The sequence below is a fragment of the Pseudophryne corroboree genome, chromosome 1 (genome assembly GCF_028390025.1).
Source record: "Pseudophryne corroboree isolate aPseCor3 chromosome 1, aPseCor3.hap2, whole genome shotgun sequence".
Classification (NCBI taxonomy): Eukaryota; Metazoa; Chordata; class Amphibia; order Anura; family Myobatrachidae; genus Pseudophryne; species Pseudophryne corroboree.
Genome location: NC_086444.1, coordinates 87,034,680 through 87,062,551, shown reverse-complemented (window position 1 = coordinate 87,062,551; position 27,872 = coordinate 87,034,680). Strand labels below are relative to the sequence as shown.

Sequence of the window (27,872 nt, the reverse complement as noted above, 5' to 3'; positions counted from 1 at the left end):
GCTGTTGTTCCCAACACTCCAAAGAGACAGCACTGACTAAAGTAGTGAATGATCTTCTAAGTCTAAAGGCCATTATTTGTTTCTTATATCCTTTTTCCACTGCCTCAATTACATGGATTATTGCCGGTCTATCCAGGTCACAGCTCAGTGGAAAAGGGTTTGAATCCGACCCAGGTAGCTACCAGGGTTGCATTCGGGAAGCACCCAGATAAGGCTGCAGTGTAAATGGGTGACCCTGATCATCTGACCCAAGTCCAGTAAAAAGCTTGTGGTGACCTGGATCACCGAAACTTGGAGAGGATGTATTCTCCAAGCGCCTGCTTGACTCTCTCTCTAACAACTGTCATCTCTCTCTTCCCACCTGTGAGTCTCTCTCTCTCTCTATCTCCATTAAGTCTCTCTCACTTCCCCGATTGTCTGTCTATCTCTCCCACCATTGCCTTTCAATTAGGGAGGCCAATCCCGGGATCGAGATCGGCGGAGGCCAATCCCGGGATCGAGATCGGCGGGATCCTGGGATTTAGGCTCAAAAACGGCTGGGATTCAATCCCTGGATTGGAAACTCCAATCCCGGGGATTAAGGGATCAACTGCCCGGCTTTCTCCTCCCGGCTCCCCCTGCGCAGCATGACCTGTGACTGTGAGGTCACACTGCGCTGTCAGCAGCCACAGAGCCGGAAAGTATGGCGGTATTCACCCGCTGCCTCCTCCCGGCTCCCCCTGCACTCACCTGCCGCCTCCTCCTCACCCGCTACCTGGGTGTGCAGGTTTGTAAATTTTTTTACGTCTGCGGGGCAGGTGGGGAGGGCCAGGGTAGGGCATGGGGGATGGCCGGACACAGTTGAAATCCAATCCCAGGTTTCCTGGGAATCCCTGGATTGATACCCGGGATTAAAAAAATGGCCTGGAATTGGCCTCCCTACTTTCAATCACTGCCCTGTTGTCTTTCCCTCTGTTGTCTATCTCACTTCACCCATTTTCAATCTATCTATCTATCCATGTGATATCTCTCTTTGTTACCTCATTGTTTCTCTATTCTCCCCCCTCTACCCCCACTGTTGTCTCTCTCTTTCCTCACATTGCCCTGTTTCCCCCATTCTCTTTCTTTCTCTTCCCCAGTTGGACCTGATTGTTTCTCATGAGTTCTTCTTTAATTGCCATAGAATTTCTCCCATCACCAATTTCCTTGGCAACCCAGATTACAACTGGATGGCAGCGGGTCGCAGGAGGGTCCCCTGGCTCCCTCCAGGCCCTAGTTGGCCATCAGAACTGCCTTGTCCATAATTCAGCCCTGCATTGGCTGCCTACCTTTTTACTGCCAAAGGTGATGAGCCTGGCAGGCTCATCAGCTTTGGCAGGTTTTGGCATATTATAAAGGATGCCTTCAAGACAGTGGTGGATTTTCCACTAAGAACATGAGGCACTTGCCTAGGGGTGCTGCTTGTTGGGAGGGGGGTTACAGCATACACACTTGCATGATAGCCCACCTAGACTGATGGCCAGATGAGGCCAGGTGATTCTTTTTTCTTGTTTTTGTTATTACAACTTTTTAAAATTGTTATAACTAGTGAGGGAAGAGGGGGCAATGGTCAGTAAATTTTGGTGGTGGTGGAGGCGGAGAGAGGTTGGTGCTGTCACGAGTAGATCTGAGTCCCAGGTCAGGCCTTCCGCCATGTTTGGATCCCATTGTGAGGTAACACTTAATCTTCCCGTGCTGAATCTCATGTTTTGGAGTGCATATACAGTAAGTCCCTCCCTCGTGATCGGACGCCGTTTTATACAGGAGGCCGGAGAAAGAGGATGTATTAGGAGCACTGTGGCATTCACTAAATCCTTTCACATGCACACAAACACAGTATATCAGGGCTGCTCTGAGGCACTACAATGAGATCAGACTAGGAAGAGGGCTGCTGAACTGTGAGGCACTGTGTAAAAAAACAACATTAAGAACACTGGTGCACTCTTTTTACAGATACGGGAGATCAAAGGAAGAGGATGCTTAGGCACTGTGTTACAAAAAAAATTCATTTTAGGGTGCTATTATTGCTAGGAGCACTATGTTGTGTTTGTGTGTTCAGGGCCAGGCACTTTGCTTAAAAAAAATAATAGCAGCATTCTAGGGTGCCATAATTACTAGGAGTGCTCTGTTTGTGGAAACAAATCTCAAGTGTAAAAAAACTAATTTCTTAACTGGTGTCAAAAATTTAACCAATCTTGGATCAGTAGATAGAAGAGCAGGAGCAGCAATCCAGTACTAGTGCTGATAGTACTTCAACACTTTCACAGACTCCAATTCAGGCTGAAAGAGAAGCATGTATCCCCCATTTTTCAAACCTCATGGTTAAAGGAGTATGGGGAATACAGCGAGACAAAAGTGCTAGTGCAGAGACCTTTGGAAAGGATGGTACTTTTAATAAAACAATTGCACTCACAATAAGACAAAATATAAAAACATGTAATACTCTATCCACTGTTCATCTCAAATTGGATGTAGGCTTTCCTCCCCAAAGTCCTGATGGAATAGGATCAGGGCAACACCCCCCCCCCCCTAGGAACTGTGCTCACCACCAGGAGGTTGTATAAAAAGCCCCCAGTCAGCTGCTGGTCACACAGAGTTTAACATGTTTCAGACAAATAGACAGTATGTCCTTCTTCACTACTACAATGTCTGAGACTGCATGACTGTTTATAAAAAGCAACCGGTTTTATTTAAAAACATTACTTTGGAAGTACTGTAGAATATGGAATAAGATGGTCCAGCAAGAAGATGATAGAGTCAGTTATCTACCTTTTAACATTAGCTATATACTAATACCGTGTAGCCGTAATGGCCGCTAAACCACGTGCACGTGATACGCACTCCGTACGCTATTTGCGTATGAAGGCCTCGCACATGGTACGCAAATTACGTACACACGCTACGCTGGGTGTACGGAATACACACAGCAAGCGTACACACAGACAGTAACCTTTATAAACTTTAAACACAGAATATGTTCACACTGTATACCTTGGTACTGTAACACTGTAATAATGTACTGCTTATAGACCTTCTTAACCTTGTTAATATAAAAGCTGCTTGAGCGATTGAGACGCTCCAAATATCCTCAGCAATGTAATAAACACACAATACCTTGCTAAGGTTCCAAAACCTTTACTAACGAGATTTAGTTTTGTAAAAAGGGAAAATACAGTTAACATCTTATACACTACAGGCTAACATCAATATCTAACAGAATAACTACACATAAATATACAATAGCGTCACAATCCTTAACACTAACAGAGAGAGAGAGGACGTGGCAAAATACAGTAAGAGAATAAGGTGATCACAGAGAGAACTTACACACTGGGGAATGATCACTGCGCAGTCCTGGTCACCAGCTCCCTAGTTAGCCAATAATGAAAACCTTTTGTGGAGAGTAGACTGAGCTGGTCCAGTCTGGCTGTTCCTTATTTACACAACATACAGTATACTACAAAGGGCCCTACACTCTCATTGTTCATTGGACACAGGAATCTGTCTTCACATTATAACAAAAGGTCATAGGTTTGTTTGAACAGTGTTAGGGTCTCCTGCCCTGTGCTGCCACGTCGTCATGGCAACAACCGGGAGACAAGTGCTAGCGGAGTAACCTGAGCGCAGCTGATACTCCGGTTCAGGTCTTTTGCTGTGCAGTGGTTATAGGCTCTGTGCACGGCAGGGGATCCGGTGCTGGTTTTTGTGCTCACAGTCTGTGAGGTCTGAGTGGGGCGTGGACAGCACCTGCTTTATAAGGCCTCTTCTCAGGGTAAGCAGATGCTGCTGAATCTTTGTTGGTTAGTCAGTTCCTGAAAGTTAGCCAGTACTGTGTAGCTTTGTATTTGTTTGTTGCTTACTGCAAATAGGCCTGGGGATTTGGTATTACACTCTGCCAATCCAGACCTAGCAGTAAGACTGGAGTCAGTCGTTTAGCTTGCTGGGGTTCTGTTACTACTCTGTGAACTTAGCAAGTTTGCGGCTGTATTCTAAGACTTGCCTGTCTAATCCTGTCTCACTGTGCTAGGTGTCAGGGGTCAGTTTAGTGGCAGTAAGCTGAACCTGTGCACTGCAAGTGAGAATTAGGATTGTGGAGGCTCTCCTTGTGTCTATCATTCCATCTCTGACCAAGGAGTTTACTGCCACACCCGTTGGTAACCCTTTAGGGTTTTGCTGTTGCCCTTAGCAACAGCATTTCGGGTTCTCTACGTATTAAAACACAACATCTTGCTTTTCCCATCTGAGCATTTCTAATACAAGGGAGATACCCAGTTCCTTAGCCTTTGGGCTTCTCTGTTCACTTTGTGTGTATTTTGTTACCCTATCACCTTCTGTGTACGTTATGTCATATTCCCCAGTCTGTCTGTGAGTCCATTTGTTTTGCATAACAGTTCAAACACCAGTACATTCCTGCAGGCACTGGAGTGCATAACAGTTCTGACACCAGTACTTTCCTGCAGGCACTGGTGTGCATAACATATTCAGCAGCCTAATACTCCTGTTGAAATTTTGTGGGAATATGGAGTATACCCCTCAAAATACGTTGCAACAGGTGGTCGATCAGGTGCAGGTCCTGACTCGACAATTTAATGATTTGTCCATTAAAATGCACACCTCCCAGGCTGCTGGCGGAGCTCCCGCAGCAGCAGCACCTGCAGGGGTTAAGGAGCCGAAAGTAAATCTCCCGGATCGTTTTTCTGGAGATCGCTCGCAGTTCTTTTGTTTCAAGGAGAGCTGCAAGCTATACTTCCGGCTTAGGCCTCAGTCTTCTGGGTCGGAGATTCAGTGGGTGGGCATAGTGATTTCCTTGCTACAAGGAGACCCACAGGTCTGGGCATATGGGTTGCTGCCTGACTGTCCGTTGCTTAAAAGTGTGGATGCTTTTTTTACGGCACTGGGCATGTTGTATGATGACCCTGACAAGACGACCTCAGCCGAGGCTCAGATTTCGATCCTTAAGCAAGGGCGAAGGCCAGTTGAGGTTTACTGTACAGAGTTTCGGAGGTTGGCCCATGATACCCAGTGAAATGACCCAGCCCTGAGACACCAGTACCGAAGAGGTCTTTCTAACCAGATAAAGGACCAACTGGTACAATATCCTTTGCCTGATAGCTTGGATCAGCTCATGCAGTTATCCATCCGGGTGGATAGACGGCTGGGAGAGCGTAGGCTTGAAAGGGAGACTGAGATTTCCTTCCTTTCCAAGGGAACCTCAGACTCTGAGGAATTTTCCGAGGAGCCTATGCAGATTGGGGCTACCCGCCTCTCCTCGCGTGAGAAGACGCGGAGGAGACAGCAGGGGTTGTGTTTGTACTGTGGGAATAAAGGTCATGTGGTAGTATCATGCCCAGAAAAGCCGGAAAACTTCAGGGCCTGAGGGTGATGGGAAATATCCTGTCAGGACAGAAGTCAGAATTTCCCAAGAAGACTTTTATCATTCCGGTGACCTTGAAGATCCTCGGTCAAACTGTCAAGACTGAGGCCTTTGTGGACAGTGGGGCCGACGGGGTTTTTATGGACCGCCAATTCGCTCTGAAACACTCTGTTCCCTTAGTACCCTTGGCATCGGAAATTGAGATTTGTGGGTTAAACGGGGAACCATTATCCCAAGGTAAAATTACCTCTTGCACTAGCCAGATTTCTTTGTTTATTGGAGCCACACACTCTGAAAAATTGTCCTTTTATGTGACTGTCTGTACTTTTGCCCCATTGGTGTTGGGGTTACCCTGGTTAAGGGCCCACAATCCTCAATTTGACTGGGTCTCTGGGGAGATTCTTAGTTGGGGTACTGATTGTTTCAGGAGTTGCTTGAGCCTTCCAGTCAGGCTCTCGCAGCTAAGTTTGCCAGGATTGCCAGGGTGTTATGCAGATTTTGCGGACGTGTTCTCCAAAAAAGTTGCAGAGGTACTACCTCCCCATCGCCCCTATGACTGTGCCATTGATTTGTTGCCAAATGCTAAGCTTCCCAAGAGCAGGTTGTACTCCCTGTCACGTCCTGAGACTCAGGTTATGGCAGAGTACATTCAGGAGAACTTGGCTAAGGGATTTATCAGACCTTCACAGTCTCCAGTTGGGTCGGGGTTCTTCTTCGTGGGTAAAAAGGACGGTTCCTTGCGACCCTGCATCGACTTCAGGGAATTGAACCGTATCACGATTAAAAACTCATACCCACTGCCTCTCATTTCGGTCTTGTTTGACCAGCTTCGTACTGCCACCATTTTTTCTAAGATTGACCTACGCGGTGCGTACAATCTAATCCGAATAAGAGAGGGGGATGAATGGAAGACTGCCTTTAATACCCACTCAGGGCATTATGAATATTTGGTGATGCCTTTTGGGCTCTGTAATGCCCCGGCAGTCTTCCAGGATTTGATGAATGATGTGCTCAGGGAATATTTGGATAGATTCTTAGTTGTATACTTAGATGACATCCTAATCTTCTCCCATTCCCTGGAGGAACATCGGAAGCATGTACGCTTAGTCCTCCAGAAACTCAGAGACCACCGGCTTGGGGCGAAGCTGGAGAAGTGCGAATTTGAAGTTCAGCAAATCCCATTTCTAGGATATATTATCTCCCCAGAAGGTTTCCAAATGGAGGGTTCCAAGGTACAGGCAGTCCTGGATTGGGTGCAGCCCACTAGTTTGAAGGCGCTTCAGCGTTTCCTGGGCCTTGCGAATTTTTATAGACGATTTATCGCTGGATTTTCGTCTATAGTGGCGCCCTTGGTGGCACTCACTAAGAAAGGGGCGGATGTTGCTCACTGGTCTTGTGAGGCTAAAGCGGCTTTTGCCCGTCTCAAAAGGGCATTTGTTTCGGCCAAGGTGCTGCGACACCCAGATCCAGAGCGTCCTTTTGTGGTGGAGGTGGATGCCTCTGAGATGGGTATTGGGGCAGTGCTTTCTCAGATGGGAGTGTCTGATAATCGCCTTCATCCCTGTGCTTACTTTTCCCGTAAATTTTCACCTGCCGAGATGAATTATGACGTGGGTAACCGGGAATTGTTGGCTATTAAGGATGCACTCGAGGAGTGGAGACACTGGCTTGAGGGGGCTAAGTTTGTGGTCTCAATTCTCACTGACCATAAGAATCTGGCATATTTAGAGTCAGCGAAGCGTCTCAATGCCAGGCAGGCACGATGGGCTTTGTTTTTTGCACGCTTTAATTTTTTGATAACATATCGCCCTGGGTCAAAAAACATCAAGGCTGATGCGCTCTCGCTGAGTTTTGCTCCAATCCAGGAGACCACCGAGGAGCCATTGCCCATTGTTACCCCATCATGTATTAAAGTGGGCATTACCCAGGACCTCTTATCATTAGTCCTTAGAGCACAGGAGCAGGCTCCTCCAGACCTTCCGGTAGGTCTTTTGTTTGTGCCTCCTAGGTTAAGACAGCGAGTGTTCCTGGAATTCCATGCCAAGAAGTCGGCAGGTCACCCGGGTATTGCCAGAACTCGGGAGTTGCTATCTAGGGCGGTGTGGTGGCCCTCGGTGGCTAAGGATGTGGATCAGTGTGTTCGGGCATGTGACATCTGTGCCCGAAATAAGACTCCTAGAGGGGTTCCTGTTGGCCCATTACATCCACTCTCTATCCCATCTAAGCCATGGACCCACATTTCAATGGATTTTGTGGTGGACTTGCCCAAATCCTCGGGGATGACAGCCATCTGGGTTGTCGTTGACAGGTTTTCGAAGATGGCGCACTTCGTTCCACTGGTTGGGCTGCCATCGGCCAGACGCCTGTCTGAATTATTTATGCTGCATGTTGTGCGTCTCCACGGGTTGCCACTTGATGTGGTCTCTGACCGCGGATCCCAGTTTGTGGCCAAATTCTGGAGGGCATTTTGTTCCGATCTCCAGATTTCTGTCAGCTTGTCGTCAGGCTACCATCCGCAGTCTAATGGGTAGACTGAAAGGGTGAACCAGTCCTTGGAGCAGTTTTTCAGGTGTTATGTCTCCAAGTGTCAGACTGACTGGGTTGCTCATCTGTCCATGGCGGAGTTTGCCTATAACAACGCGGCTCACTCTGCTACAGGGATCTCTCCCTTCCTTTGTGTGTATGGGCATCATCCTAAGGCCAATTCTTTTGACCCCCTGGACTCCACGCCTGGTGGTTCCTCTGTGGTTTCGGTCCTTAGAGGTATTTGGCGGAAAGTGAAGAAAGCCCTTGTGTCTGTGTCATTAGTGACCAAAAGGGTTTTTGATAAGCGGAAAAGACCCTGCAGCTTCAAATTAGGAGACTTCGTCTGGTTGTCTACCAAGAATTTGAAGTTGAGACAGCCATCTCATAAGTTAGGCCCCCGGTTCATCGGCCCTTATAAGATCACCAGGGTTATCAATCCGGTGGCATTTCAGTTAGATCTGCCCCGTTCTTTGGGTATCAATAAAACATTTCATTGTTCCCTTTTAAAACGGGCGATTAGTAATCCTTCTTCCAGTGGAAGACCTTCCCCTCTTCTGATACGTGGCCAGAGGGAGTTTGTTGTTGAAAGGATTCTTGACTCCAAGGTGGTTCGGGGTCGGCTGTCATTTTTGGTGCACTGGAAGGGGTATGGCCCGGAGGAGCGGTCGTGGGTGCGCAGTTGTGATCTTCATGCTCCCAGACTGATACGCTCTTTCTTCTCGCAGTTCCCCGATAAACCCGGTGGTAGGGGTTCTTTGACCCCTCGTCAGAGGGGGGGTACTGTTAGGGTCTCCTGCCCTGTGCTGCCACGTCGTCATGGCAACCGGGAGACAAGTGCTAGCGGAGTAACCTGAGCGCAGCTGATACTCCGGTTCGGGTCTTTTGCTGTGCAGTGGTTATAGGCTCTGTGCACGGCAGGGGATCCGGTGCTGGTTTTTGTGCTCACAGTCTGTGAGGTCTGAGTGGGGCGTGGACAGCACCTGCTTTATAAGGCCTCTTCTCAGGGTAAGCAGATGCTGCTGAATCTTTGTTGGTTAGTCAGTTCCTGAAAGTTAGCCAGTACTGTGTAGCTTTGTATTTGTTTGTTGCTTACTGCAAATAGGCCTGGGGATTTGGTATTACACTCTGCCAATCCAGACCTAGCAGTAAGACTGGAGTCAGTCGTTTAGCTTGCTGGGGTTCTGTTACTACTTTGTGAACTTAGCAAGTTTGCGGCTGTATTCTAAGACTTGCCTGTCTAATCCTGTCTCACTGTGCTAGGTGTCAGGGGTCAGTTTAGTGGCAGTAAGCTGAACCTGTGCACTGCAAGTGAGAATTAGGATTGTGGAGACTCTCCTTGTGTCTATCATTCCATCTCTGACCAAGGAGTTTACTGCCACACCCGTTGGTAACCCTTTAGGGTTTTGCTGTTGCCCTTAGCAACAGCATTTCGTGTTCTCTACGTATTAAAACACAACATCTTGCTTTTCCCATCTGAGCATTTCTAATACAAGGGAGATACCCAGTTCCTTAGCCTCTGGGCTTCTCTGTTCACTTTGTGTGTATTTTGTTACCCTATCACCTTCTGTGTACGTTATGTCATATTCCCCAGTCTGTCTGTGAGTCCATTTGTTTTGCATAACAGTTCAAACACCAGTACATTCCTGCAGGCACTGGAGTGCATAACAGTTCTGACACCAGTACTTTCCTGCAGGCACTGGTGTGCAGAACAAACAGGTGGGCTGTGACTATTTCAGACTGCTCAGGTGGGAGGGAATCTCAGGATTCCCACCACATGGACAATGAACCGCAAATACAGTAAATGTCCAGAAACTACTTGTAGACATAACTATACGCAGGAGCAATTAATCTCTACCTAACCAGCACCGGATTGTTTCTAATAAAATACTCGTCGGTTAGGTACCAAACACCATCGCTCAGACCCTATCTGACCCTTCGTATCATGCAAAGAGGAATTCCTTTGTTCATGAACCAGTTATACTAAACAAACTTACTGTTATTACTAAGGGGACCATTACCTATAAAACATACTATTCGGATTAACTATTGTAACGATCGAGTCGCCCACCAGACGCACACAAACTCTACCATAAATGCACATACCACGCGCATGAGGGCACGACCGTGGAGGTGCCGTTACGCAACTGCGAATATGCGCACGCATGGGAGAGAATGTGCACGTGCAGCGGGCAAGCGCATGGGGTTAATATATGGCAACATGCAGCATGATATTTTTCGACTTTGACAGTCCACCTTTTGGCAGTCATCAATAACTGCCACTTCCTAAAACAGTTCAAACAGAAAAATATATGTCATCATGTAAATACCTTTTTATGATTGGGTAAAGGGAGGAGAGGAGAAGGTGGGAAAGGTATGACCTAGTGAGATAGTAGAAGCATGTGTGTATGAATCCATGTTTGAGGGGTCATGTATCATCGTGCCGTACGTGTTTTAAATCAAGCTTCGAGGTATTGCGAAGTATACATTTGAATCCTTCTTATCCCGTATTAAGGGTCTGTGGATGGGCTGTCAAACTTTACCGAGCTCTTTTCGGCTTTTGGTTGCAACAAATGGGGGAGCACATTTAGTTGATACATGAATGGGGGGAACATGTGAATGCTGATATATGTGTCTATATTCCCTGTCGACTATGTGTGTCATTACCTGAAGGTTGTAGAAATGAGGATAAGAAGCAATTGTTATAAATGCAGTCATAAACTATGTGAGTTTAATATGCATTCGTCGATTGAGGTCTTGTCTGGTGTCTTGTCTTGATGTACATGTTGTCTGATGTCTCTCTGTGCTTTTGCTATAAATGGCGACAAAAGCTTTTCCAGTCCATAAAATTACAGTCTCTAAAGTTTTTGGGCTTTCGTAAAAAGTTAAAGTCACTAGGGATATTGGGGGGGGGGTCGGTGACATAGTTCATCAATGGTCTGTATAAAAGAGGTTGTCAAATTCTTCTTCCAAGCGGATGTCTTTGTACCTTGGAGGAAAACAAAGGAGAAACGGGTGAAAGAAACGGACTGTGGAATCACATTTTCATCACAACATTGTCTCTATCGTTGGGTCATAAATCAAATTTGTTGTTGTTATTACAGTGTCCGCGCTCCTCAGACTCATCACTCTGGTATTACCTTTACACTTCGTTAAAATCCGATCGCATCTAAATATCAGACCAACCAATATGACGACTCCCAGAATACACAAGAGAAATTTCCCTACATCCATAATAATACCTTGGGCCCATTCTCCTAAACCAGAGAACCAATTTCGTGGGTTCAACCATGACACCCAACTGGTCAGCTCATTACTCACAGCAGCGAGAGTGAGATTATGTCTCCTTCGGAACTACCACTTTAATTGTAAAATATCATCCATCTTTTGGTCTATGACCTCGGCTGGGTCCTCCGTGCTGTTTGTAATGTACGTGCAGCACTTTATTCCATATTGAGTTGCTAGGGTAACACGATACCCGCCTGTCACAGCTGTGAGGTAATTGAGAATCATCCTATGCTGAACCAGTTCTGTTTTGTAGGCTTGTAACTCTCTCCCAGTATACCTGAATGTGTCGTCATAAATTTCGGTGATATTGTCTAATAAATTTGCTAGCGCAGATATATATCTATAGTTTAACACTCCTCTGGTGGTACGAGTGATATCTAACGCGAGCAGGACTTGAATCCCGGTGGATTCATGAATCAGGTCAGAGGCCGGATGCTCTGTTCTTTCTATCAGGTGCCGTTTAACGACGTGCTCGTAATGAGTGTGAGTATAAGGAGCTTGGGTACCGCGGTGAATGTCTTTCAGTTTGATATGGGATACAGTTTTTACTTCAGGCAGTACTTTTCCAATGTAACACAATCCCTCTGAGTTTGGGGCAAGCCACTTATACGCCTTCCTCCCGCATATGAAATATGCATCATCGGGGAGAACATATGGGACGGAGTATGACATTACCATGTTCCAAATTTTCCATGTGAAATCTCCTAACCCTAATTCTCCCATCTGTCTAGTACACGTATCTGTTTGTACGATATGTGCACAGTATCCTGGTGATACTTCTCCAACTCGCATGGTCCTACTTCCTAAAGTGTACCTATACCGGAAAAATCTTCCATCGTCGGCTATCTGGCGTATAAGTTCTGTGTCTATGGGCATTCTGTTGGCTCTATGTGAAAATGTCATGGTTTGATTACTCCATGACACTTCCCAATTTCCCGGCTTTCGGGGATTGGAAATGTTAAAGCATACTAAAGACCTATCCACATGATATTGGTGGAGCTTCAAACTAGGAGGACTAGAGATATTGAACCTCTTGTCCACCGGCCTCCCACCACTTAGCTCAAGTACCTCTCCTGTAGTTAAAGGGAATGGTACTAGCCCTGATTTGCTGTGACCTTGAGGTACTTGAGAGCATACCCAACAGTCTGTCTGGTTTAACACTTTACCCACTAAGGAGTGATAGTCACTCAATGGATGCCGGTCCATGTGGATATTAAAACTGGACTGACATTTCTTGATGCACCCATCCTCAACTATATTGTCACAGTGTCTACAGATGCAGTTCTCTTCAGCTAACAATCCTTCACAATTCCTTCTATTGTCAATGCTATCAGATCGTTTTCTTATACTCGCCTTTACTCAGTGATTGTGCTGCTCTTGGAAATCTACGCCTCCATCCTGGTCATCAGAACCCATTCCAGATCCTTTCTCAACCTCCATGGTACTCTCACCGAAACAGACTGCTCTGGTCAACAACAGGGTTAACAGGAAAATCCGGATCACAGTCTCTTGGGGCAAGTCCATCTTAGAGGAGTAAAAGGAGAAAAATAAGAAGGGGGAAGGGAAATAGGAGGGAGGTGGGAACTGGAGAAAATAACAAATGGGAAAAAGAAATCTGGCTCGACAAACGCCTCCGGTCTTATTATTCTCAGCGCTCAGGTGTCGTCTCAATCTTCTCTGAACAGACACTCTAGTGATACAACCTCTACCGTCTGTTCTTTATCATGGGACCTCTCTGGGTCAGCAACCTTTTTATAATGAGACAAATGGACCCAAGTCTCCCTCTCGGCAACCTTCAATGCTGTTGTGCTGGTTAATAAGACTTGGTATGGTCCTTCCCATCTGTCAATAAGGCAACCTGAGCGTAGAAAATTCCGTATCATTACATAATCCCCAGGTTCAATGTCATGACAATTACTGTCTGGCAAATCAGGAATCACCAACTTTAGATTATCATTCTGATTCCTCAATTGCTTACTCATCTTAACCAAGTACTTTACGGTTACTTCATTGTTACATTTCAAATCATCCTGGGGGTTAATCATAACATGGGGTTGTCGACCAAACAGAATTTCAAAAGGAGACAGATTAAGAGGGGACCTGGGAGTGGTTCTGATGCTGTATAATACGATTGGCAAAGCTTCAGGCCATAACAGTCCTGTTTCAGTCATTACCTTGCTCAATTTATTTTTAATAGTGCTGTTTACTCTTTCCACCTTCGCACTCGCCTGGGGGCGGTATGGAGTGTGCAGCTTACTATTAATTCCCATCAACTTACACATTGTTTGAAAGACTTCACCTGTAAAATGGGTACCCCTATCACTCTCAATGATTCTGGGGATACCGTACCTACACACAAATTCCTGACAATTTTCTTTGCAGTAAACACAGCGGTATTTGTGGCCGCGGGAAATGCTTCAACCCAATTTGAGAATACATCAATACAGACCAATACATACTTTAAATTTCTACAAGGTGGCAATTGTATGAAATCAATTTGTATCACCTGAAAAGGGCCATCTGTCGGAGGGATATGGGATGGCTCTGTTGGTATTGCCTTTCCAATATTCTTCATCAAGCAGGTGAGACATGTCATCGCTCTTTTACCCGCATGGGAAGAAAATCCTGGGGCGCACAAATAAGCTCTTACCAATTTACACATTCCTTCTTTGCCGAGATGAGTCAGCCCATGTGCCGCTTCCGCTAGACTTGGAAGGTATGCTCTGGGTGCCACTGGCTTACCCTGTCCATCTGTCCAGAGTCCTGAGGACTCCTGGCCATATCCTTTTGACCTCCAGATTGCCTTCTCTTGTGGTGAACACAAATTTTGCATTTCATATAATTTCTGTGTGTTGACAGTATTAAATACCATCAGTTGTGATGTCTGTCTGTATGGGGGTACTGGCTGCTGATTTAGCAGCTTCGTCTGCTCGGCTGTTACCAAGTGATAGCGGGTCTTGGCTATATGTGTGAGCTTTACACTTGATAACAGCCACTCTGTCGAGTTCCTGTATCACTGTTAGAAGTCTTTTGATGTGGGCTGCATGCGCTACAGGTGTGCCAGCTGCCGTCATGATATTTCTGAGGCACCATAGGGCCCCGAAATCATGGACTACTCCAAAGGCATACCTAGAGTCTGTGTAGATATTGGCTGACTTGCCCTTAGCTAATTCGCATGCTCTGGTTAGGGCAACCAGTTCAGCAACTTGTGCAGAGTGTGGTGGGCCTAGCGGTTCTGCTTCTATGGTACCTTGGTCATCTACGACTGCATATCCAGTACACAAGTCTCCCGAGTCCGTCTGTCTGTGATAACTACTGTCAGTGTAGAAAGTAAAATCTACATCTTCCAGTGGTTTGTCACTGATGTCAGGCCTTGCCGTGACATTTTGGGTCAAATATTCCATACAATCATGCGTGTCATTGTCCTTACTAAATCCTCCTTCACCATCACTCTCATCCTCCATCCTTTGTGGCTGTCCAGGCACACCTGGGAGATATGTTGCAGGATTTAGTGCACTGCATCTCTTTATAGTAATGTTTACCGGGGCCATTAATGCCAATTCCCATCTTGTAAAGCATGCTGATGAGACGTGCCTGGTTTGGGCAGAATTCAGTAAAGCTGACACTGCATGTGGTATATGAATTGTGAGGTTGTGTCCTAGCACTACATCTTCGCTTTTACTTACTAGCAATGCTATCGCTGCAACACTTCGCAAGCATGTGGGGAGGGATCGCGCTACCGTGTCTAGCTGAGCGCTATAGTAGGCTACCGGCCTGCTGGCATCACCATGCTTCTGGGTTAAGACACCTGCTGCGCACCCAGCACTCTCTCTTCCGTACAGTTCAAAGGGTTTTCCATAATCTGGCATACCTAATGCCGGTGCCTGCGTTAGGCACTGTTTAAGTCTCTCAAATGCCATCTCAGACTCGTCGGTGTGCGAAATCCGATCGGGTTTGTTTGATGAGACCATCTCCTGCAAAGGTAGGGCTAGTATGGAAAAACCTGGGATCCAGTTACGGCAATACCCACACATTCCCAAAAACGTTCTAATCTGTTGCTGGGTTTGTGGCAGGGTCATGTCACGGATTGCTTGAATTCTATCAGCGGTGAGGTGTCTCAGTCCTTGTGTCAGACAGTGTCCCAAATACTTCACCCGGGTCTGGCATAATTGTAACTTATCTTTGGAAACCTTGTGTCCAGTGTCTGAAAGATGAAACAGGAGTTGTTTCGTATCTCTCAGGGATGATTCAAGTGAATCTGAGCACAGCAGTAAATCATCTACATACTGTATTAATATTGATCCACTCTCAGGTTGGAAAGACTGTAAACAATCATGCAAGGCCTGTGAGAAAATACTCGGACTGTCTATGAAACCTTGTGGTAAGCGAGTCCAGGTGTACTGAACTCCTCTGAATGTAAATGCGAATAAGTATTGACTGTCAGGGTGCAGAGGTACCGAGAAGAAAGCGGAGGTCAATCACAGTGAAAAATTTGGCAGTGGGAGGGATTTGCATAAGAATGACAGCTGGATTTGGCACTACGGGGAATTGGCTCTCAACTATTTTGTTGATCCCTCTTAGATCCTGCACTAGTCTGTAAGCCCTCCCCCCACTCTTTTTAGAAGGGAAGATGGGACTATTGGCAGTGCTGGACGCCCTTACCAGAATGCCCTGTTGTAGCAAGCGCTCTATTACAGGGTAAACTCCTAACTCCACCTCTGGCTTCAGAGGGTATTGTGGGATTTTTGGAGCTATCCTACCATGTTTTACTTGTACAACTACTGGGGCTACGTTTGCCATTAATCCAGTGTCTTGTTCATCCTTGGTCCAAAGTGACTCCGGTATCTGGGAAATAATTTCCTCTACCTTGGACGGACACCTATTTATAACAACAGTGTGTGACATTAATCTTGTTGGGGAGTCTAGCATATCCTGCACTTCCTGAGCGTGGTTTTTCGGGAAATGTCCAAGAACACACCTTCAGGAGTACAATATATGACGCATCCAATTTTGCACAGTAAATCTCTCCCTAGGAGATTAGTCGGAGCTGATGCAGCCAGCAGAAAAGAATGCTTGGTATGCAAAGGCCCTATCGTAATCTCTGCTGGTTTGCTTAAAGGATAGTGTCGTACTACTCCTGTTACTCCCATGGCTGGAATTGTTTTACCAGTGGTTCTCATGCCCACGGTCGAATTTATCACTGACTTGGCCGCCCCCGTATCTACAAGGAAATTTAGAGATCTACCAGCTACATCAATTGTGACCTCGGGTTCACTTCCAAGGCTCGCAATTAATTTCACTGGCTGCAGATTACAGGTGTGGCCCCACCCCTATGGTGTGTGGTAACCTCCCTGTATCGCACTGGCAGCTATTACCTGTGAAGGGTGTAAATGGGAACTATCGGAGACTTGCCAGTCTCTTCTTGGGGGATACCTTCTTGTTTCCCCTGCGTGTGGCTCATAACTTGATCCCAATCTCGTGTCTCATGTCGTTGTCTAGGGGTTTGGTATGAGTTTTGTGTGTTTTTAATTCTACAGTCTTGTGCAAAATGTCTTTCTTTATGACAATTACAACAAACTACCATATTTGACTTACCCACAGGCGTCTGAGACTTATGCTGAGGTGGCCTGGTGGTAAGAGCCTGTATACTTACGGCCATCAGCTTATCACTCTGCGACTTCCTGTGTCTAGTGATATTCCGATCATGATCAACAGCGGCCTCTCTAAAAGTAGCCACCGACAAACCTTGCCAACATGGTTGGGTGGTCTATACCCTAGTCTTTAATACTTCTTTTAAACCATCCATTAACACAGATACTGCTACTTCCCTATGATTCACATTTGTTTTAATGTCTTCTATCCCTGTATACCTAGCCATGTCCTGCAATGCCCGATGGAAATAATCAGCAGCTGTTTCTCCCTCTTTTTGTTTAATGATGAAAATTTTGTTCCATTTGACAACAGCTGGGAAATACTCTCCTAACTATAAATTGATTCTCTTTACATTATCTTGATTGTATGCATCCGTAAGGGGTACCTCTTCGTCTAATTTACAGTCAGCAATAAATTTCACTGAGTCGACATTGGGGGGTAAACCTGCCCTCAGCAATGTCCGCCAATCTTTGTTAGTGGGCTCTGAAGAGTTACCTAGCTCTCTAATGTATCTCTGACTTGCAACTAGATCTTTCCTAGGATCAGGGAATTCAGACATCATTAATCTTAATTCTGTTCGGGAAAAGGGGCAGTGCATGGCGATGTTCCTGACAGGAGTGACTCTTGAAGTGTCAGTTTTCCCATTTGGTACTGCAATTACCCTGACAGGATTAAGTTCAATAACATCATTCTGTGTAGGTTCTACAATATGTGGTGTAATGGTTTCTGCATAGTGTACAGTGCCGTACTTACCGGTTGATACGACCTCACCTGTCCTTCCGCTAGGGGCCTTTGATACTACTCTTACGGTTGGGCCGTGCCCACTGTCGTTTCTGCTATAGTGGCTGCTAGAGAGAGTGCCGATATTGTTGTGGGCTCATCCTCTTGGTCACAATCCTGGGGAAAGTTTAAAACAGGGTACAGCTTGCACGGGTTAGTATTAGCATCAACAATCTTAGTTACATTATTCTTAATATCTATACATTTACTAAGTGCATGTTTATCAAACACCAGTGTGCCATTCTCTGTAACCACCTTCTCTCCTGTCATGTATGGTGGTGGGGAAGCGGTGGCTATCAGTTTTCTGATAGGGTTAGATCCAGCCGCTTGAGCCAATCCTCTTTGTATTTCACCCTCCTGTTGCCATAACTGTAAATAGTCATAATGTCGGATCCGTCTCTTTGCAGATTTAATGAGACATATCCTTCTCCTTAGATTTTGTAACACCTCTGGGCTAAAACTGCCTACTCTTGGGAACTTTCCCCCGTCATGCACAGTCATTCTTTCCCATTCATCGCACAAAACCTCTGTGTGTGAACCGTATTTCTCACACATGATATACCTTGCCGACCCTATTGGCCGGCTTACTAAATCAACCGGAACCAAGGTTGATCGCCCCCTACTTGAACAACTAGCCCCCATCTTTGCAGGTGTTGCTTTCACTACCTCTGACCTTCAAATCAGGGTCTTCAGCGAACCCTTACAAAAACCAAGATGTCCGGGGTAGGAGGACAGTGAAAGTTTACAGAGTACCTTCACACACTCGCCCACGTCGACCAATATGACCACACGCTGCCCTAGCGCTGGCGTACTCAACCCAGGGCCCCTGCGACCTGAACCTCTATTTACTGGAACATGTGGGTGTGATCCGAAGAGCACTTACCCTTCCCAGTAACTATTGGTTGTTAGAGAATTCCCGAGTGACCAGCGAATCTCCCTTAAAATAAAAAATTACACAAATCACGTTAGAATGTACAAATAGCGTTTATGACCCCTCTAGCGTACGCAAACGGTACTGGGTCAAGTTACGAACTAATGCACACAATTACATGCGGTACAATCGTACTGCACATAAGCAACTAATCTTATGTGCGGAACGACCAGCGGAATCGAAAATTACGGCTGCGAATTCCGTCAGCCAGAGCTTGTTGGCCTATATGGGTACTGCACCAACCCTCCTGTGGTTGTGCTTCTTTTCTCTATCTATAGCGGACTTCCTAGTCTGCTGTACCTAACCTCCTGGTCTGTCTCTCTGGACCTCCTGGTCCGTGACCTTCTGGTCTGTGTCTACAGTAGACCTCCTGATCTGCTATACTCTAATGATCTTATTTCAATATCTAACAAGGGATGCCTCCCAAGCCACCATGCGCTGTCACTGTCACGGATGTACCTCTGCGGGAACCCGACTTCTACGTTCCAACAAAATGAGAAAATACTCATATATACATACTCTTTCACCTCATATACTCTTTACTTTAGTTTCTGTACAGAAATCCCTTTCATTCAGTATCGCAGTCTAGTCCTAGAGGAGTTGCAACTAGAGAAGGATCTATTAGATTAAAATTTAGGACACTGAGATTGACTTGCGCTATTATCGCGTTGCCTCCGTATCGCCTACTAAACAATACTATCGTGTGATTTGTATTACGTGGGCATACACAGACGCTCTGTTGCGTAATATACGCTCCATGCGTCGGCCCTTGCGTTGCGTACGCTAGTTCTGCCTCTTGTTAGAGACACGTGTATGCAGGCCAGATATATCCACAGAAATACAACTAACACGTTTATATCAATGTAAATGATCTTTATCTGTAATCATCTACTGAGCACCACACAGATCTTTCCTTGTATCTTTAGGCAAAGCCATGTGCGTGTTTTACAAATTACTCCTTAATGTATTATTTTTACTTTTAACTACAAATAGCAACAAATATTTCTCAGCACGTTATCAATTATAAATGGCAAACAGGAAAGTGAGATATGTGAAAATACACAGATTAAAATGCAATTCTAAATTAATCTAATAACATACATTGATGTAAGCACGCACATATAGATATTACATATATGTACTAATCACTATTACATATATAAGACCGTATTCAGTGCTTATAATTTGCATATGAATGTGCTTTTTAACTATCTGTGAAGGCGATTTCTTTCACTGCTGGGAGAGAAAAACAAAACAAAACCCAGTTACACAGGTTCATTTGCATTTCAATGGCCCATCTCACAAGTAGCAGAGTTAAACAGGCTCTTGAAGGGAGAAAGAGAAAAAACCCCCCACAACTTTGTTTTATTTGTGTATTTCCTAAATCAAATATTCATTTTACTATTAACTTATATTAAACTCTATCTGAACCACATATGATTGACTATGATATGGATTAAATAAATGCATTAAAAACTCATTAAATGATGATTTCTTTTTGACAATGGATGGCTGATTATTTCCAGAGTCAACTGAAAATTAGCCATTCAGAAAAAAAAAATCTGACCTTCCCAAAATGGCCGCTGTTCCTCCCCCTTCCACATCCATGAGGTTTACACAAAATGAAGGACAGACCATGCGGCTTCTTTTGTCACAAAGAAAATCATCATGCCAGCCCCTAAAGTTATTCTAGGCCTGAGCTAAAAATAAAACTATCAAGCCATGCAGAGCGACCAAAAATACTTTTAAACCTATTTAAACAGACAAGCAATCCAATCTGCGTGTGCAGTTGGCACCAAATAGAAATAAAAAACAGATTTAAAAAGACAATAGCTTAATGTTCCTACCTTCTTCGGATTCCACCAGCATCCCTACAAACCAAGAGAATCAGACGCAGACTCTCATCTGATCAGCACTACAAGATACTACCTATACTACCTTTCCTCCCTTTGCTGATCGATAAAGTCTGTGCGTTTTCGCCTGACTGCGGATATGAGGTGGACCGGACTTGCCCCCAATTGATAGAGTCAGTTATCTACCTTTTAACATTAGCTATATACTAATACTGTGTAGCCGTAATGGCCGCTAAACCACGTGCACGTGATACGCACTCCGTACGCTATTTGCGTATGAAGGCCTTGCACGTGGTACGCAAATTACGTACACACGCTACGCTGGGTGTACGGAATACACACAGCGAGCGTACACACAGACAGTAACCTTTATAAACTTTAAACACAGAATATGTTCACACTGTATACCTTGGTACTGTAACACTGTAATAATGTACTGCTTATAGACCTTCTTAACCTTGTTAATATAAAAGCTGCTTGAGCGATTGAGACGCTCCAAATACCCTCAGCAATGTAATAAACATACAATACCTTGCTAAGGTTCCAAAACCTTTACTAACAAGATTTAGTTATGTAAAAAGGGAAAATACAGTTAACATCTTATACACTACAGGCTAACATCAATATCTAACAGAATAACTACACATAAATATACAATAGCATCACAATCCTTAACACTAACAGAGAGAGAGAACGTGGCAAAATACAGTCAGAGAATAAGGTGGTCACAGAGAGAACTTACACACTGGGGAATGATCGCTGCGCAGTCCTGGTCACCAGCTCCCTAGTTAGTCAATGATGAAAACCTTTTGTTGAGAGTAGACTGAGCTGGTCCAGTCTGGCTGTTCCTTATATATACAACATACAGTATACTACAAAGGGCCCTACACTCTCATTGTTCATTGGACACAGGAATCTGTCTTCACATTATAACAAAAGGTCATAGGTTTGTTTGAACAAGAGGGCTGTGACTATTTCATACTGCTCAGGTGGGAGGGAATCTCAGGATTCCCACCACATGGACAATGAACCACAAATACAGTAAATGTCCAGAAACTACTTATAGACATAACTATACGCAGGAGCAATTAATCTCCACCTAACCAGCACCGGATTGTTTCTAATAAAATACTCGTCGGTTAGGTACCAAACACCATCGCTCAGACCCTATCTGACCCTTCGTATCATGCAAAGAGGAATTCCTTTGTTCATGAACCAGTTATACTAAACAAACTTACAGTTATTATTAAGGGGACCATTACCTATAAAACATACTATTCAGATTAACTATGTAACGATCGAGTCGCCCACCAGACACACACAAACTCTATTGTAAATGCACATACCACGCACCTGAGCGCACGACCGTGGAGGCGACGTCACGCAACTGCGAATATGCGCACGCATGGGAGAGAATGTGCACGTGCAGCGGGCAAGCGCATGGGGTTAATATATGGCAACGTGCAGCATGATATTTTTCGACTTTGACAAAGTTTAGGAGCATTCATCTTCCAGTTCAGCTGCTGTCTGTGATCTGCTTCTCCCGATCCACTTGCTGCATTTTATTAATAGCAACTAGTGCATCTAATCTACCTTTGTCTTGTTGAACCTGGAGCGGTTGGGTTTTTACGTCCTCACACACTTGTTGCCAGATCCTCAGAATCCAAATGCATTTTATGTAAACCTAGAAAATATGAATTGACAGCTGCTAAAGAAGCTAAAAATGTACAGTTTTTGCTGCAGCTTCAGGGAAGGGACATCCAATATATTTTATTTTCCCAAACAGATATTTATTTATGTATTTATTTATTATCAGTTTCTCATATAGCGCAGCATATTCCGTTGCGCTTTACAATTAGAACAACAGTAATAGAACAAAACTGGGTAAAACAGATATAGAGGTAGGAAGGCCCTGCTCGCAAGCTTACAATCTATAGGTAAATAGGTATTGATACACAAGGATAAATGCTACCTATTGCATAATGGTCCACCAGATTTCTAGGTTCTTATTGGGTTGTATGATATGATCACTCAGCAATGTTGGCCAAGTGTCAGGAGGGTGTGAGAGTAAAGAAAGACAAGATATGTGATGTTATGTGTACTGTACAGAGAGGTTGTAATTAGATGTGAAAGCACTGAAGGTTATGTAGGTGGGTCTGGAACTTGATAGGCTTGTCTGAAGAGGTGGTGAGTTTTCAGGGAACGTTTAAAGATTTGGAGACTAGAGGTGAGTCTTATTGTGTGTGGGAGGGCATTCCACAGAGTGGGTGAAGCCCGGATAAAGGGGCTAATTCAGACCTGTCGCCACCTACAGGGACAGGGTATGGTGTGTGTGCAGGTGTGCAATCGCATTTCCCTCAGAGCTGCACAAACATAAGTGTGTGCAGTCTCTGCACAGCCCAGGACTTACTCAGCCGCTGCAATGATCAGGGACGGAGCTGACGTCTGGAATCCTCCCACAAAACGCCGGGTCCCTCCTGCGTTTTTTCAGGCACTCCCTAGAAACGGTCAGTTGCCACCCACAAATGCCCTCTTCCTGTCAATCTCCCTGCGATGGCCGGTGCGATAAGATTTTTTGCGCTGTCCCATCGCTGACTGGCGCTCCTCGTCGCGGTGGACTATTGTGCCTGTGCATTGCGGAGCATACACATGCGCAGTTCAGACCTGATTGCCTGCTGTGCGAAAAAATGCACAGCAGCGATTAGGTCTGAATTAGCCCCAAAGTCCTGTAATTTTGAGTGGGAACAAGTAATAGAAGTGGATGAGAGACGCAGATCTTGTGCAGAGCGTAGAGGTTGGGTAGGAAAACTTCTTGAGATGAGTGAAGAGATGTATGTTGGTGCAGTTTGGTTAATAGCATTGCATGTAAGTAAAAGTATTTTCTATTTAGTACGGTAGAATACCGGTAACCAATGGAGGGACTGACAGAGCGTATCTGCAGATGATGAACGTCTAGCAAGGAAGATTAGCACCGCAGCTGCATTCAGAATGGATTGTAGTGGTGAGAGCCTATGTTTGGGAAGACCACTCTGGAAACTGTTACAATAATAAATGCGGGAGATAATGAGCGTGGATTAGAGTTTTTGCTGTGTCTGGTGTAAAATATGGTCATATTTTGGATATGTTTCTTAGATGTATGTAACATGATTTTAAGACAGATTGAATGTGGGTAACAAAGGACAGTTCACAGCCAATAATGACACCTAGGCAGCAAGCTTGTGGGGTAGGGATGATTGCTGAGTTATCAACAGTGATAGAGATATCAGGTTGGTAACTACTATTGGCCGGTGGAAATATAATTAATTCTGAGGTGGCGAGATGTCATCCAAGATGAAATGGTAGTGTTATGCACACCAGTGCCTGCAGGAAAGTACTGGTGTCAGAACTGTTATGCACTCCAGTGTCTGCAGGAATGTACTGGTGTTTGAACTGTTATGCAAAACAAATGGACTCACAGACAAACTGGGGAATATGACATAACGTACACAGAAGGTGATAGGGTAACAAAATACACACAAAGTGAACAGAGAAGCCCAGAGGCTAAGGAACTGGGTATCTCCCTTGTATTAGAACTGCTCAGATGTAAAAAGCAAGATGTTGTGTTTTAATACGTAGAGAACCTGAAATGCTGTTGCTAAGGGCAACAGCAAAACCCTAAAGGGTTACCAACGGGTGTGGCAGTAAACTCCTTGGTCAGAGATGGAATGATAGACACAAGGAGAGTCTCCACAATCCTATTTCTCACTTGCAGTGCACAGGTTTTAGCTTACTGCCACTAAACTGACCCCTGACACCTAGCACAGTGAGACAGGATTAGACAGGCAAGTCTTAGAATACAGCCGCAAACTTGCTAGGTTCACAGAGTAGTAACAGAACCCCAGCAAGCTAAACGACTAACTCCAGTCTTACTGCTAGGTCTGGATTGGCAGAGTGTAATACCAAATCCCCAGGCCTATTTGCAGTAAGCAACAAACAAATACAAAGCTACACAGTACTGGCTAACTTTCATGAACTGACTAACCAACAAAGATTCAGCAGCATCTGCTTACCCTGAAAAGAGGCCTTATAAAGCAGGTGCTGTCCACGCCCCACTCAGACCTCACAGACTGTGAGCACAAAAACCAGCACCGGATCCCCTGCCGTGCACAGAGCCTATAACCACTGCACAGCAAAAGACCCGAACCGGAGTATCAGCTGCGCTCAGGTTACTCCACTAGCACTTGTCTCCCGGTTGCCATGACGACGTGGCAGCACAGGGCAGGAGACCCTAACAGGTAGAAAGTCATTCAGTGACACAGCCTAATACAGATGGTGACAAATCTGGGGAGGATAGGTAGATTTGAGTATCATCTGCTGCATACAGATGATACTGAAATCCAAAGGAACTGATTAGTTTTCCAAGAGATGTGGTATAGATAGTGAAAAGCAGAGGACCTAAGACTGAGCCTTGCAGTACTTCAACTGAGAGAGATAGAGAAGAGGAGGTGGAATCATAGAAATGGACACTGAAAGAGCGAGAAGGATGAAAACCAATAAAGGGCTGTGTCCTGAAGACCTAGGGATTGTAGTGTTTGTATGAGAAGAGAGTGGTCAACAGTTTCAAAATCAGCAGAGAGATCTAGAAGTATAAGATGTAGCAGTGACCAGATCATTCACTACCTTAGTTAGCGTTGTCTCTGTGGAGTGTTGGGCACGAAATCCTGACTGAAGTGGGTCCAGTAGGCTGTGTGAGTTAAGAAAGTGTGTAAGGTGAGTATAGGCAAGTCTCTCAGGTAGCTTGGAGGGGCATGGGAGCTGAGAGATGGGACGGTAGTTTGAGAGTGTGTTTGGGTCAGAATTTTGTTTTTTTCAGAATGGGAGTAATCACTGCATGCTTGTACAGAGAAGGACACATACCAGTAGAGAGAGAGACAGAATACAGATTTTAGTTAAGGTTGGGGTGAGCACAGCAGACAAAGCTTTACTAATTTGTGAGGGTATAAAATCAAGAGGAGAGGTAGCAGAGTAGCAGGATGAGAAGAGGGCAGATACTTCATCTTCATTTGTGGGATCAAAGGAAGAGAAGGTGTTAGAGGGTTCAGGCAGGGAATTGAGCAGGTCGCTGGCTGTGGAAGAGCATACCATTTAATTTCGGTTCTTATCAATCTTGTCCTTGAAATAGGACGCAAGATCTTGCACACTGATAGTGGCTGGTGGGTTGGGTGAGGGAGGGATAAGAAGTGATTTAAATATATAAAAAAGTCACTTGGGGTTAGAGCAGGGGTGGGCAATTATTTCAGCTGGGGTGCCGCTTAACACTTCCAGTGAATAGTCGAGGGCCACACACAAATTATCTTGTAAATCGGGTCTGAAATGCACATGCACCGCAATGTGTAGGCGTGTCAGTCCGCAGCGACGGGATGGTACGAACAAAGCGATCGCACGGGCGATCGCAAGGTGATTGAGAGGAAGAGGACGTTTGTGGGTGGCAACTGACCGTTTTAGAGGAGTGTCCGGAAAAACGCAGGAGGGACCAGGCGTTTGGAGGGAGGGTTCCTGACGACAGTTCTGGTCTCGATCATTGCACTGGAAGAGTAAGTCCTGGGCTGTGCAGAGACTGCACACACTTTTGTTTGTGCAGCTCTCTGCAGATGCGATCACACCCCTGCACAGTGATTACCCCCTCCCCCTTTAGGCGGCATCTACCTGATCGCAGCAGTGCAAAAATCGCCTGGTAGCGATCAGATCTGAATTAGGCCCATAGTTATGTATATAACAATAAAAACATAGGGGGTCATTCCGAGTTGTTCGCTCGCAAGCTGATTTTAGCAGATTTGCTCATGCTAAGCCGCCGCCTACTGGGAGTGAATCTTAGCATCTTAAAATTGCAAACGACGTATTCGCAATATTGCGATTACACACCTCGTAGCAGTTTCAGAGTAGCTCCAGACTTACTCGGCATCTGCGATCAGTTCAGTGCTTGTCGTCACAAACACACCCAGCGTTCGCCCAGACACTCCCCCGTTTCTCCGGCCACTCCTGCGTTTTTTTTTACGGAAACGGTAGCGTTTTTCCCCACACGCCCATAAAACGGCCTGTTTCCGCCCAGTAACACCCATTTCCTGTCAATCACATTACGATCGCCAGAACGGTGAAAAAGCCTTGAGTAAAATTCCTAACTGCATAGCAAATTTACCTGGCGCAGTCGCAGTGCGAACATTGCGCATGCGCACTAAGCGGAAAATCGCTGCGATGCGAATATTTTTACCGAGCGAACAACTCGGAATGAGGGCCATAGTGTGTGTGTGTATATGTATATATATGTGTATAAATATATATATATATAACACTATAAAAACATACACCACAATATACATTAAATACATAGTTTTTTATGGGCAAAATACAAAATGTCTAAAAAAAGTAATCCAGTAATAAAAAATAAAATAAAAAAAACAGTGCTGAAAACAAAAAGCATCCTGTGTAATGCTGGTACTGTATTCACAGCTCCTGTCTCTCCCTGGGCACAGTTACTAGCCCCCCCCCCACACACACACACATCCTCCCCTGGACCCATATAGCAGTCTCTATGCTCCCCTAAACCCATATAGCAGTCCCTCCCCTCCTAACCAACCCTCCCCTCCCCTGAACCTATATAGCAGCTTTTAAAGTTAAGCATAGATGGTGATCCCTTTCCCTTTTTAACAGTGGCAGATCCGCTGCCCGCTGCCTGATCCCCGCTGCCCGCTGTGCCACATGGAGACGCTGCTGCTGCCTGCTGCCCGCTCCTGCCGTGCCCCCCACCCCCCTGTGCCGCCCAGCGCCTGACGTCACAGTGGAAATCCCGGTCAGCAAACCCAGTGACGTGACCGGGATTTCCTCTGCGGCGCCGCTTCTGGAAGCTAGGTAGCGCAATGAAAAGCGGCTCAGCCAGTCGGGTGTGGGACAGCGGCGCCGGGCAGGATCGGTTCGCGGGCCGCATCCGGCCCGCGGGCCGCACGTTGCCCACCCCTAGGTTAGAGGCTTGAGCAGAGATGAGAGATTGTAAGTATGTTTGTTTGGCAGTGTCCAGAGCATTACGATAAGATTATCGTAATGTATTGCAAATATATTTAAGGAGGATGTAGTTATGTGACCGGGCGGTCAGGAGACCGCCGGTCACAATACCGACCCATGCATCCCGCCCGCACGAAATCACAGCAGTCGGCATGCTGACTAGCAGAGACTATTTCCACTCGTGGGTGTCCACAACACCCATAGAGTGGGAATAGAATCTATGGCAAAAGCCCACAGTTTGGTGAGCACAGCGAGCCCGCAATGGGCTCCGTTGCACTCGCCCCCTGGCGGCATTCTGCTGCCAGGATCCCGCGGTTGGTATACTGACCGCCGGGATCCCCAGCGCTGGTCCAGCATACCCAACCCATTTAAGGACATCACTGTGGGCTGACAAACCCAATTTAAGAAGGGCATTATT

The 27,872-nt window shown here is 45.6% G+C and overlaps 1 long non-coding RNA gene across 1 annotated transcript in view; it reads right to left on the bottom strand.

The window, feature by feature from the left end:
* The window catches only part of LOC134945861 (uncharacterized), a 100,826-nt gene that overhangs the window by 6,716 nt on the left and 66,238 nt on the right, over positions 1–27,872 (bottom strand). Inside the window, exon 2 of the long non-coding RNA XR_010182162.1 lies at positions 22,013–22,103. This is a non-coding gene — a long non-coding RNA (uncharacterized LOC134945861). The remainder of the gene's footprint in view (positions 1–22,012; positions 22,104–27,872) is intronic.